The following is a 14618-nucleotide window of genomic DNA, read 5'->3' as shown; positions in this document are numbered from 1 at the left end:
TCAGAACAGGCCTAGTTAATTTCTGACAATCCAGAGCCAAGGCCAGGGAGCAGACAAACAGGCTAAACTGACTGTCTGCTAGCTGCACAGAGTCGTCACTCAGGGTCCATTACATCAAGACTGTGTCTGTTCCCCGAGCTCAACAAAAAGGTAGAAATTTTCAGAGAGTTTGCTCCAATAACCTAATCAATATAAAATTAGATCATACTGACTGTACAGCTGCTGCTAGCACCTTTGATCTAATGGTGGGGCTATTAAATATTAGATCTCTTACATCTAAAGTGCTAATGGTTAATGAACTCATTACTGATCAGGAGTTTAATGTACTTTGTTTAACTGAAACATGGATTAAGCCAAATGAATATATAGCATTAAATGAAGCGAGTCCTCCTGGATACAGTTATATACACCAGCCTCGTCTAACTGGCAGAGGAGGAGGCATTGCAGTTATTTATAATGATTATCTAGGTGTAACACAAAAACCTGGTTATAAATTTAATACATTTGAAGTTCTTCATACTCATATAATGTATGTAGCCTCGAAAAATAAGTCTACCCAGTTAATTTCATTGCTTATTATTTACAGGCCCCCGGGGCCATATTCTGAGTTTCTTTCTGAATTTGCAGATTTTATCTCAGATCTGGTTATTTCCTTAGACAAAGCTTTAGTTGTCTGAGATTTTAATATTCACTTCGATAACCCAGAAGACCCTTTAAAAATAGCATTTGTGTCCATTTTAAATTCAGTAGGGATTAATCAGAATGTCATAGGACCGACCCATAATGGTGGTCACACCCTTGATCTAATACTAACATTCAGGTTAAACGTAGACAATATAGTCACACTTCCACAGTCTGAAGTTATCTCAGATCACTATCTCATCTCATTCAAACTATGAGTAATAATATATGCACCTTACCATGCTATTGTATTAAACGTACATTCACGTCAACTACTGCACAGAGCTTTATAAATGATCTCCCAGAGTTATCAACTTTGATTGGGTCACTGTCAGCCCCTGCAGAACTTGATCAGGCAACTGAATGCTTAGAGTCAACTGTAGCAGTTCGTAGGAGGGGGAGGAGCACAGAAAGACGGCAGGCCAGAATAAAGTTCAATAACTTGTTTATTTTTGCTCTTTTCAGATGCAAACTTCACCCACCCACACACACACACACACACACACACACACACACACACACACACACACACAAGTCGTCTGGCTGGGGAGAGAGCTCACTTCCTCTGTTCTCTCTCTCTCTTTATATAGGGCACGGTCACTGGGAAGACACACAAACACAGGTTAATTGACATCAGGTGTAGTGATTCTGCCACTTACCTTCCCTGACTCCGCCCTCCGGTCACAGACCGGCGCTTGACCACGCCCCCGCTGCCACATCAACATTCCGCCATACCTTAGATAATGTAGCTCCTCTAAAAAGGAATATGGTCAGAGACAAAAAATTAGCACCCTGGTATAATGATGACACTCGCACATTAAAACAGACCACTCGAAAATTGGAACGTAAATGGCGTCAAACAAAATTGGTAGTGTTCAAATTAGCGTGGAAGGAGAGCTTCCTGAAGTATAGAAAAGCTCTAAGTGCTGCAAGATCAACATATCCCTCCTCCCTAATAGAAGATAGCAAAAATAATCCTAGATTCCTATTTAATACTGTAGCAAAATTAACCAGGAATAAGTCCACTATAGACACATCCGGTCCGTGTATCATCCGATCATTCAAGTATTCCATTCAATCTGGAAAACGAAAAACAAAAAAATGACTCAATATTTCATTTTCCTGTTTTTCTGTATGACCAAAAAATGAGGGATTGGTGTATGGTTTCCTTTTTCCAACTCAAAACAGAACAAATAATAAACAGGGAAACCAAAACGAAATAATAACTCTAATTTACGATTATTGGTCCCCATTTCCCACTGTGCTTTTCTACTGCTCGCGCAAGCGGAAAAAGTAGCCTCGACCCCAACAACGTGGACGAGCAGTCATTGACAGTGGAGATGGACCAGATGGACACATCCTTTGTGGCATGGGCATAGCCATGGGTGTGCTAGGGTGTGCCAGTGCCGCCCAAAGACGCAGTTGGCACACCCACTCGTCACCTGGCAACCGATAGTAAGCAAGCACCGGCCGGGGCACGATACAAGCTAGACAGTGCTGCGATGAAACAGAGTTCTCTCAAACATTAATTTAAAAAGCCTCGACTTGAGGGCCAGCAAGACTCAGGTTTGAGAATTGAGGAAGATGTTTTACCCTCAACAAGCCGGCCCATGACATCACCAAGTGAGCCTACCATAGCAGCTAGCACTACAGATGACCCCAATATACAAGTAGCTAGCGCGGGGATCCCTGATCTCTCTGCCGTGGATGAGCCTGCATGCCAGCCCAAGCTGCAAGCTTTCCCAACCACTGAAGCTGTCAGTGGAAAGAGGAGGAGTTTTTCTTCTAAATGGTATGCCCGATACAGCTGATTGGAGTACAGTTGTAAATTGGATGCGGTGTTTTGTCGGTCATGTTGTCACTTCAGCACAGACGTCAGGGAGGACAGATTCATAAAAACAGGAATGAGAGACTGGGGGCATCTAGGTCAGAGTTGTGTTAAGCACGAATCAAGTAAAGCTCATGCTTCTGCAGTGGCCCGACACAAAGGTTACATTGAGATAAAACAAGCTGGAAACAGTGACATCATACATCAAGTGACAAAGGACAAACACGAGCGTTTAACAGACTCTACTGAAAGAAACCGGGCACACGTGAAAGTTATCATTGATATTTTGCTGTTTTGCGCGAAACAAGGCATTGCACTGCGTGATCACAAGGAGGACGCAGTAAGCCTGAACAGAGGAAATTTTCTAGAGCTGTTCGAACTGATTTGTAATTATCTCATCTCATCTCATCTCATCATCTCTAGCCACTTTATCCTTCTACAGGGTCGCAGGCAAGCTGGAGCCTATCCCAGCTGACTACGGGCGAAAGGCGGGGTACACCCTGGACAAGTCGCCAGGTCATCACAGGGCTGACACATAGACACAGACAACCATTCACACTCACATTCACACCTACAGTCAATTTAGAGTCACCAGTTAACCTAACCTGCATGTCTTTGGACTGTGGGGGAAACCGGAGCACCCGGAGGAAACCCACGCGGACACGGGGAGAACATGCAAACTCCACACAGAAAGGCCCTCGCCGGCCCCGGGGCTCGAACCCAGGACCTTCTTGCTGTGAGGTGACAGCGCTAACCACTACACCACCGTGCCACCCCTGTTCCTGTGTTTTGTGTTTGTGTTAATTGCCTGTTTAGTCCCGATTATCTTCACCTGTGTTCAATTTAGTTTGTGTATTTATACCCCCTGAGTTCAGTCCTCTTGTCACGGAGTCTTTGTGCTGTTATGTTTATCTCCAGTTTCCTCTGTACCGTGTTCTTTATTTTGCATTTTGCTTTTCTTTTGGACCTAGTAGTTACTGTGTTTTTTGGATCTTCTCAGCTTTGGTATTTTTGCCTTTTCTTTTCTGTTTTTTGGCTTTTGTTTTGTACTTTTGGATTTTTTATTTTTTCCCTTATATCTTCTGAGCGTTTTTGTATTTTTACTTTTTGGATATTTTTTGTACATATTGTAAATAAACCTTTTTGATACTTTTTCGACTTCCACCTCATGCCTCTGCATTTCAGTCATCCCCCTGGTGGCCTAGTGGGGGTTTGCTGGATTATCACACCAACGAACCATGTTCGAATCCCAGCAAAACCCTAACAGAAAGACTCCGTCATGACCGACTCAGCAGAGGCTGCTTCAACTGTCTACCCGGCCAACCTTCAGGGAATTACGGCAGCTTTGACACGCTTCGGAGCGACCATGGACGCTCATGGACGTACGCTCACCAGCCAACGTGAGGCCCTTGCTCGCCACGAGGAACTGCTTCAGCAAATTGGGAAAACCCTGGCACAGCTGACATCTCTGCCTGCATCTCCTGATCCAGCTCCCGCTCCTGCTCCTGTGCCTCCTGCCATGCTGCCTTCTTCACCTCATGAACCCAGCCTTCCTGCACCACAGAGGTACGACGGCAAGCACAGTGAGTGCCGAGAGTTCCTTACCCAGTGTCAACTCACCTTTGAGCTTCAGCCTACCACCTACACTACGGATCGCCGCAAGATTGCCTTTGTGATCACCTTATTAGCTGGTAAGGCGCGAGCCTGGGCTACTGCTATCTGGCAAAGACAGGGACCTGAGTGCCTTGATTTCCAGCTGTTTTCTGAAGAGATGCTTCGGGTCTTCGATCAGGCGGACATCAGTACCGACGCAGCCCGAAAGCTCATGTCCATCCGGCAAGGAGGAAGCATCGCAGATTACGCCATCTCATTCCGGACGCTCGCAGCAGTAAGTGGATGGAACGAGACTGCCCTGGTGTCAGCCTTCCACCATGGTCTGTCTGACCCCATCAAGGACAGTCTGGCCTCTATTGGATGCCCAAGTGACCTCGAAACCCTCATCTCACATGCTATTCATCTGGACAACAGGATGAGAGAATGCACCCAAGCCTTGAGCCCCCCCAGCCTCCCTACCTCTACCTGGAGACCGTCTACCTCCTTCAGTGACTGTCTAGAACCCATGCAAGTGGGTCGTACTCGCCTCTCCGCATCTGAGAGGGAGCGCAGAAGGAGGGACAAGTGCTGCATCTACTGTGGCAAGCCTGGTCACTTCTGAGCATCATGTCCCGAACTCTTGGGAAAAGGACCACCCCATCCAGCCGAGGGAGGGTTGTGATGGGGCCTACCCTCTCTCCCGGACTCCCTGGCCAAGGAATCTACATCCCGGTCTCCATCTCCTGGGGTGAGTCTGTCCACTCTTGTCAAGCTTTGTTAGACTCAGGGGCAGCTGGGAACTTTATGGATATTCACTTCGCCCAAAGCATCAATATTCCGACTGCACCTCTTGGAGTCCCACTGTCTGTGTCTGCCCTCGATGGCCAAGCGTTAGGCGATGGAAGAGTCACCCAAGTTACTTCTCCAGTCTTCCTCCAGTCTCAAGGTCACAAGGAAGAAATATCCCTGCACCTGATTCCTTCACCTGAGTTCCCAGTTATTCTAGGCCTTCCTTGGCTTTCTCGCCACAACCCTCGCATAGACTGGGTAACAAGCCAGGTTGTGGAATGGGGCCCTGCATGCCATGCCTCTTGTCTGCTCTCTAGCTCTACTGTGTCTCCTGCCGAGCCCCCTGATCTCACCGAGTTATCTCAAGTTCCCACAGAGTACTGGGATCTCAAGGAGGTATTCAGCAAGAGCAGGGCCGCCGTTCTTCCTCCGCACCGGGCCTACGACTGTGCCATCGACTTGCTCCCTGGTACTACCCCTCCTCGTGGCAGACTGTTTTCCCTCTCTCAGCCAGAACGCAAGGCCATGGAGGAATACCTCAAAGACGCCCTGGTCTCTGGGTTCATTCGACCCTCCACCTCACCTGCTGGTGCCGGCTTCTTCTTTGTCGGCAAGAAGGATGGGGGGCTCCGACCATGTATTGACTACAGGGGCCTGAACAAGATCACTGTGCGCAACCAATATCCCCTTCTGCTGATGTCCACTGCTTTCGACCTGCTCCAAGGTGCCACCGTCTTCACCAAGTTGGACCTACGGAACGCATACCACCTCATCCGTATCCGACAGGGAGACAAGTGGAAGACTGCCTTTAACACCCTGTCTGGGCACTACGAATACCAGGTGATGCCCTTCGGACTCACCAACGCACCAGCTGTTTTTCAGGCCCTAATCAACGACGTCTTAAGGGACATGATTAACCTGTACGTTTTTGTCTACCTCGACGACATCCTTATCTTTTCCAAGACCATGCAGGAGCACCGCCACCATGTCCACCAGGTTCTCCAGAGGCTGCTACAGAACAATCTGTTCGCCAAGGCCCAGAAATGCGAATTTCATGTTCCCGAGGTCTCCTTTCTGGGATTTATTGTACGGACAGGCCAACTCCAAATGGACCCTGCCAAGACCCTGGCCGTACGGGACTGGCCTACTCCCAAGTCCGTTAAGGAGGTTCAGCGGTTCTTAGGATTCGCTAACTTCTACCGCAAGTTCATCAGGAACTTCAGTTCTGTAGCAGCACCCATGTCAGACCTTACCAAAGGGACAGGTGGATCTTATGTCTGGTCTCCTCAGGCAGAAAAGGCGTTCAAAGACCTCAAGGACTGCTTCTGCACGGCACCCATTCTGGTCCTCCCAGACACCTCCCAACCATTCATCGTGGAGGTGGACGCCTCGGACAGTGGTGTCGGCGCGGTGCTCTCTCAACATTCGGAAGGAAAGCTGCACCCCTGCGCTTACTTCTCCCACCGCCTGAGTCCTGCGGAGTCCCGGTACGATGTGGGGGATCGAGAACTGCTAGCGGTCAAACTGGCCCTTGAGGAGTGGAGGCACTGGCTGGAGGGAGCACAACATCCATTCCTGGTTTGGACTGACCACAAGAACCTGGAGTACCTCCAGCAAGCCAAGAGACTGAACCCTCGACAGGCTAGGTGGGCCCTGTTTTTCAGTCGGTTTGACTTCACCCTCTCGTACCGCCCCGGCTCCAAGAACACCAAACCTGACACACTGTCCAGGCTGTTCTCTGCCACTAACAGGGAGAATGAAGTTGGGTCTATTATCCCTGTGTCCCGGATTGTGGCCCCTGTCCACTGGGGTATTGAGGAGGCTGTCCGACGAGCTCAACGCCAGGACCCCGGTCCTGGGACGGGGCCACCGGGCCTCTTGTACGTCCCACATCAAGCCCGGGCCAAGGTTCTCCAGTGGGGTCACTCTTCCCCTCTCACCGCCCACCCGGGAGCTCGGAGGACCCTGGACTTCCTGAAAAGACGCTTCTGGTGGCCTAACATGGAGAAGGAAGTAAGGTCATTTGTCCTGTCCTGTGAGGTTTGCACCAGAACCAAGAACCCACGACAGCGTCCCCAGGGTCTCCTGCATCCTCTGACCATTCCCCGGCGTCCCTGGTCCCATGTGGCAGTCGACTTCATCACGGGTCTCCCTGAGTCACAAGGTAACACGGTCATTTTGGTCATAGTTGACAGATTCTCCAAGGTCTGCCGCTTCATACCACTGTGCAAACTCCCCTCTGCTCTTGAAACAGCGAGACGTATGTTTAATCATGTCTTCCGAGTCTTTGGTCTTCCACAGGACATCGTCTCAGACCGAGGGCCCCAGTTCTCCTCCCGAGTGTGGCACGGGTTCTGCAAGGTCATCGGAGCCACTGCCAGCCTCTCCTCTGGGTTTCACCCACAGTCCAATGGTCAGACGGAGAGGCTCAACCAGGACCTGGAAACCACCCTGCGAGGCCTGGCTATGGATAACCCGACATCGTGGAGCACCTGGCTGCCATGGGCAGAGTACGCCCACAACACCCTGCAGTCATCGGCCACCAAGCTGTCGCCATTCCAGTGCCAATTTGGGTTCCAGCCACCTCTGTTCCCGGACCAGGAGGAGGACGCGGGGGTGCCCTCGGTCAACCAATATGTGAGACGGTGTCGCAAGACCTGGAGCAAGGTCAGGAAGACCCTCATACAGACCTCCAGAACCAACCAGACTCAGGCCAACCGCCATAGAAGATCTGCACACGCTTTCCGTCCTGGGCAGCGGGTTTGGCTGTCCACTAAGGACCTTCCGCTGCAGGTGGAGAACCGCAAGCTTGCTCCTCGCTACATTGGCCCCTTCAAGGTGGTGCGCAGAGTGAACCCTGTCTCCTACCGGCTCCAGTTGCCCCGGACTCTGAGGATCAACCCCACTTTCCATGTTTCCCTGTTGTGGCCCGTACTGACGTCTACGTATGCCCCTGCCCCTAGGAACCCCCCACCCCACCGCATCTTCCAGGGTCAGACTGTGTTCACTGTGCATCGCCTGCTTGACTCCCGCCGGGTCAGCGGCGGGTTGCAATATCTGGTGGACTGGGAGGGCTATGGTCCTGAGGAGCGCTGCTGGGTTCCTGCTTGGGATGTCCTAGATAAAGAACTGTGTCGGGACTTCCATTCGGCCCATCCGGATCGCCCTGGAAACGTCAGGAGACGCTCCTAGAGGGGGCGGGTCCTGTTAGGACTAGGACTGTTTTGGCCTCTAGAGGCCGCTGTTATTTCCTTTTCGTGTCATGTTTATTTTGGCCTCTAGAGGCCGCCACTGTTCCTGTGTTTTGTGTTTGTGTTAATTGCCTGTTTAGTCCTGATTATCTTCACCTGTGTTCAATTTAGTTTGTGTATTTATACCCCCTGAGTTCAGTCCTCTTGTCACGGAGTCTTTTTGCTGTTATGTTTATCTCCAGTTTCCTCTGTACCGTGTTCTTTATTTTGCATTTTGCTTTTCTTTTGGACCTAGTAGTTACTGTGTTTTTTGGATCTTCTCAGCTTTGGTATTTTTGCCTTTTCTTTTCTGTTTTTTGGCTTTTGTTTTGTACTTTTGGATTTTTTATTTTTTCCCTTATATCTTCTGAGCGTTTTTGTATTTTTACTTTTTGGATATTTTTGTACATATTGTAAATAAACCTTTTTGATACTTTTTCTACTTCTGCCTCACGCCTCTGCATTTGAGTCATCCCCCTGGTGGCCTAGTGGGGGTTTGCTGGATTATCACACCAACGAACCAGGTTCGAATCCCAGCAAAACCCTAACACATTTGGCATCACCAAAAAGATTTTGGAAGTACTTGAACCACTGCAGCTGGATCCTGAATTGTGTGTGGGTTTCAGTGTTGACGGAGCAGTAGTTATGTCCGGTGAGAAATCAGGGGTGCAGGTGCAGCTCAAAAAAACTTTTCCTCATGCAGTGTATGTACATTGCCACTCCCACCACCTGAACTTGGTGGTTTCGACAGCCTCAAAAGTGTCCCCTACTGTGGCCATTTTTTTTGATGTTGTGAATTCACTCCATCATTTCATGACCGGAGCCAACAGACATGCACGATTTTTACAAATCCAACAAAAACTTCACCCAGCCGCACCGAGTCTGGAGCTTGCGCATGCCACAGACATAAGGTGGAGTTCAAAATCAGAGTCTGTGGGCCGTGTTTTGAAGTTGTATGATGTGATATTGGAGACACTGAGTGAGTTTGCGGAGGGGTCAGGGCAGACTAAAATAGACGCCGAGTCTCTCCTGCAACAACTACAGACAAAAAGATTCATATTTCTTCTCGTTGCGTTTTCTAAGTTGTTCAGTGCAAGTGATTTTGCAACCAAAAGCCTACAGTCCCCATCTATATCAGTGACTGACTGCATCCACATGATTGAGGGTCTCAAGGAAACTTTGGCTACTTTCAAGAGTAACTCAGGCAGGGAATTTGAGAGAATACTAAAGCAAACGGATGATATCATGACCGAAAATGATATTCAGAACTGGGATGTAGCAGGGCCAGGTGCACGGAACAGAAAGCTGCCTGCCAGGTTTGCCGACTCACATGTGACCTCCACAATGGGCAGATGCGCGCCCATCAGGAATGATTCGGACCTGCATGATCGGATGATACACAGACCCACATGCACACCTGCAATAATAGTAATGATTTCATTAATTTTTTTAAATGACAAAATTGAGAATATCCGACAAAATATTCAAACTACTAATTTAAGGTCAGACAATGAAAGTGACCTTGTAGTTAACTATATAACTCTATCAGATCATCAGTTAGAATGTTTTACTCCCCTTAAAGAAACTGAATTACTTTCATTAATCTCGGCATCAAAAGTCTCAACTTGCGTACTAGATCCCTTACCTACACGTCTATTCAAACAGATAATACCTGAAGTAATTGAACCGCTTCTAAAAATAATAAATTCTTCTCTTATGATTGGCTATGTACCCAAATCCTTTAAACTAGCAGTTATCAAACCCCTGATTAAAAAACCTGACCTTGATCCCTGTCAGCTGTCCAATTATCGGCCAATATCAAACCTCCCCTTTATCTCCATGATCCTTGAAAAAGCTGTGGCACAGCAGTTATGCTTATATTTACATAGGAATAACATCCATGAAATGTATCAGTCAGGATTTAGACCTAATCACAGCACAGAAACAGCTTTGGTTAAAGTAGTAAACGACCTACTGTTGGCGTCTGATCAGGGCTGTGTCTCGCTACTTGTGTTGCTTGACCTTAGTGCAGCATTTGATACCATTGATCATTCCATTCTTCTGGATAGACTAGAAAATGTTGTGGGAGTTAAGGGAATGGCCCTCTCCTGGCTCAGCTCTTATTTAACTGATCGTTATCAGTATGTTGATATAAATGGTGATATTTCTAGACGTACTGAGGTAGAGTTTGGTGTTCCACAAGGTTCTGTCTTGGGTCCACTGCTTTTTTCTTTATATATGTTACCTCTGGGTGATATTATTCGTAAACATTGTATTAGTTTCCACTGTTATGCTGATGACACACAGTTGTATGTTTCTGCAAAACCTGATGAGAGACACCAGCTTAATAGAATTGAGGAATGTGTAAAGGACATTAGACACTGGATGCATATTAACTTCCTTCTGCTTAACTCTGACAAGACTGAAGTACTTGTACTAGGACCACATACAGCTAGAAGTAAGTTTTCTGATTACACAGTGACTCTGGATGGCCTTTCTGTTTCTTCACGTGCAGCAGTAAAAGACCTCGGAGTATTTATTGACCCCAATCTTTCATTCAAAACTCACATTGATAACATTACCCGGATAGCTTTCTTTCATCTCAGAAATATCGCTAAGATAAGAAATTTAATGTCATTACATGATGCAGAAAAACTAGTTCATGCTTTCGTTACCTCCAGGTTGGATTATTGTAATGCCTTACTGTCTGGATGTTCCAATAAGTGCATAAACAAGCTCCAGTTAGTTCAAAATGCAGCAGCAAGAGTCCTTACTAGAACTAGAAAATATGATCACATCACGCCTGTCTTATCCACACTGCATTGGCTCCCAATCAAATTTCGTATTAATTATAAAATACTACTATTGACCTTTAAAGCACTAAATGGTCTTGCACCACAGTACTTGAGTGAACTTCTGGTCCTCTATGACCCACCACGCCTACTTAGATCAAAAGGTGCAGGCTATCTGCTGGTACCTCATATAGTGAAGGCTACATGAGGGGGCAGAGCCTTTTCTTACAAAGCTCCACAGTTATGGAACAGCCTTCCAAGTAATGTTCAGGAATCAGACACAGTCTCAGTGTTTAAGTCTCGGCTGAAAACATATCTGTTTAGTCAAGCCTTTTGTTAATGGTGTTTATGAGGTAAAGAGTAGATCTGGAGGGTCCTCAGACATAGAGTGTTTTGGTAAACTGGGATGTATGGATGCTGTCAGTCCCCACTCGCTTGCTCACTCGAGTTTGTTGACGGTGTAGTGGCTGGCTGCTTTATGTCCCGGGGCTCCCTCATGCCTGTGTTACCTTCTGGCTCTCCCCTTTTAGTTATGCTGTCATAGTTAGTTGCTGGAGTCCCTGCTTGTACTCAGTGCAATATGTATACTGTTCCTACTTATTCAGGTGACATTGGGCATACTTAACAACCCGTGTTTTCTTTCCCTCTCTCTCTCCCACTCCCCCAAATCTGTCCCTCTGCGTTACATGGAGTCAACAGGAAATCTTTTGGTGGAGAGGGTGGAGACCTCGACTGGCTATCGTAGCCTGCAGGGAATCGGCCGTCAGACATTCTGTCGCATGTCCCAGACCCGGTGAAATGTAACTGAACTGTCTTGGCCAGCCCTAAGGGTCCCATCTGCATAGCCATCATTGCTGAGGAGTGTGCTCCATCACCCAGTCAAGCATCCAGCCAGAGCAGGTCATGATATTTTTTAACCATATTAACATGCCATTGTTGTGTATTATACCTGATGTCAAGACTCTCGTCTCTGCGAGCCTACCACACAGACTTAATACTTGTGTCATTTTTAGGGCATACCTAACAACCTGTGTTTTCTCTCCCTCCCCCTCCCCCCAATCTGTCCCTCTGAGTTACATGTTGGTCCTGAGATTGAGATGCTGACCTCTTCTGCCCCTCGGACCTGCTTGATCCATCCTGGTGCCCTGTGTCTGCTTGGAGTTTTATCGCATTGCTCCTGTGGAGGACGGCCCCATGGGGACAGTTGAAAGTTACACCTGGGGGATGCTCAGGACTCTTACAGTAATGCTTTTATGGCTGAGGACTACAGTTGACTTGCTAACTTTGGGACTGCGGTTGTCATGAACAGTTTTGCACTCAAGTTTCCATCAATGAAGAGTTATAACATCAACGAAACTGTCTTCATGTTAAAACTGGTGTTATAGTCATGCTGTCTGTTATTGCCCAAATGAGGATGGATTCCCTTTTGAGTCTGGTTCCTCTCGAGGTTTCTTCCTCATGTCGTCTGAGGGAGTTTTCCTTGCCACCGTCGCCACAGGCTTGCTCATTGGGGATAGATTAGGGACAAAATTAGCTCATGTTTTAAGTCGTTCAAATTCTGTAAAGCTGCTTTGCGACAATGTTTATTGTAAAAAGCACTATACAAATAAACTTGCCTTGACTTGGAAAAGTTAAAGGTACAAAAAAGGAACAGCTGGAGGACCAAATTGCAACTCATTAGGTCAATTGGCAATAGGTCATTAACATGACTGGGTATAAAAAGAGCATCTTGGAGTGGCAGCGGCTCTCAGAAGTAAAGATGGGAAGAGGATCACCAATCCCCCTAATTCTGCGCCGACAAATAGTGGAGCAATATCAGAAAGGAGTTCGACAGTGTAAAATTGCAAAGAGTTTGAACATATCATCTACAGTGCATAATATCATCAAAAGATTCAGAGAATCTGGAAGAATCTCTGTGCGTAAGGGTCAAGGCCGGAAAACCATACTGGGTGCCCGTGATCTTCGGGCCCTTAGATGGCACTGCATCACATACAGGCATGCTTCTGTATTGGAAATCACAAAATGGGCTCAGGAATATTTCCAGAGAACATTATCTGTGAACACAATTCACCGTGCCATCCGCCGTTGCCAGCTAAAACTCTATAGTTCAAAGAAGAAGTCGTATCTAAACATGTCTGCACTTCTGGATCGTCTTCTCTGGGCCAAGGCTCATTTAAAATGGACTGTGGCAAAGTGGAAAACTGTTCTGTGGTCAGACGAATCAAAATTTGAAGTTCTTTATGGAAATCAGGGACGCCGTGTCATTTGGACTAAAGAGGAGAAGGACGACCCAAGTTGTTATCAGCGCTCAGTTCAGAAGCCTGCATCTCTGATGGTATGGGGTTGCATTAGTGCGTGTGGCATGGGCAGCTTACACATCTGGAAAGACACCATCAATGCTGAAAGGTATATCCAGGTTCTAGAGCAAGATATGCTCCCATCCAGATGACGCCTCTTTCAGGGAAGACCTTGCATTTTCCAACAGGACAATGCCAAACCACATACTGCATCAATTACAGCATCATGGCTGCGTAGAAGAAGGGTCCGGGTACTGAACTGGCCAGCCTGCAGTCCAGATCTTTCACCCTTAGAAAACATTTGGCGTATCATAAAATGGAAGATATGACAAAAAAGACCTAAGACAGTTGAGCAACTAGAATCCTACATTAGACAAGAATGGGTTAACATTCCTATCCCTAAACTTGAGCAACTTGTCTCCTCAGTCCCCAGACGTTTACAGACTGTTGTAAAGAGAAAAGGGGCTGTCTCACAGTGGCAAATATGGCCTTGTCCCAACTTTTTTGAGATGTGTTGTTGTCATGAAATTTAAAATCACCTAATTTTTCTCTTTAAATGATATATTTTCTCAATTTAAACATTTGATATGTCATCTATGTTCTATTCTGAATAAAATATGGAATTTTGAAACTTCCACATCATTGCATTCCATTTTTATTTACAATACACACACACACACACACTATTTTACATATATATATATATATATATATATATATACAGTGCTCAGCGTAAACGAGTACACCCCCTTTGAAAAGTAACATTTTAAACAATATCTCAATGAACACAAACAATTTCCAAAATGTTGACAAGACAAAGTTTAATATAACATCTGTTTAACTTATAACGTGAAAGTAAGGTTAATAATATAACTTGGATTACACATTTTTTCAGTTTTACTCAAATTAGGGTGGTGCAAAAATGAGTACACCCCACAACAAAAACTACTACATCTAGTACTTTGTATGGCCTCCATGATTTTTAATGACAGCACCAAGTCTTCTAGGCATGGAATGAACAAGTTGGCAACATTTTGCAACATCAATCTTTTTCCATTCTTCAACAATGACCTCTTTTAGTGACTTGATGCTGGATGAAGAGTGATGCTCAACTTGTCTCTTCAGAATTCCCCATAGGTGTTCGACTGGGTTCAGATCAGAAGACATACTTGGCCACTGAATCACTTTCACCCTGTTCTTCTTCAGAAATCCAACACTGGCCTTAGATGTGTGTTTAGCCATGTTGGAAAAGTGCACAACGACCAAGGGCACGGAGTGATGGTAGCATCTTCTCTTTCAGTATTGAGCAATATATCTGTGAATTCATGATGCCATCAATGAAATGCAGCTCCCCAACACCAGCAGCACTCATGCAGCCCCACATAAGGATACTGCCACCACCATGTTT

The sequence above is a fragment of the Neoarius graeffei genome, chromosome 6, assembly GCF_027579695.1.
Source record: "Neoarius graeffei isolate fNeoGra1 chromosome 6, fNeoGra1.pri, whole genome shotgun sequence".
NCBI classification, from domain to species: domain Eukaryota; kingdom Metazoa; phylum Chordata; class Actinopteri; order Siluriformes; family Ariidae; genus Neoarius; species Neoarius graeffei.
This window is presented reverse-complemented; position numbering follows the sequence as displayed.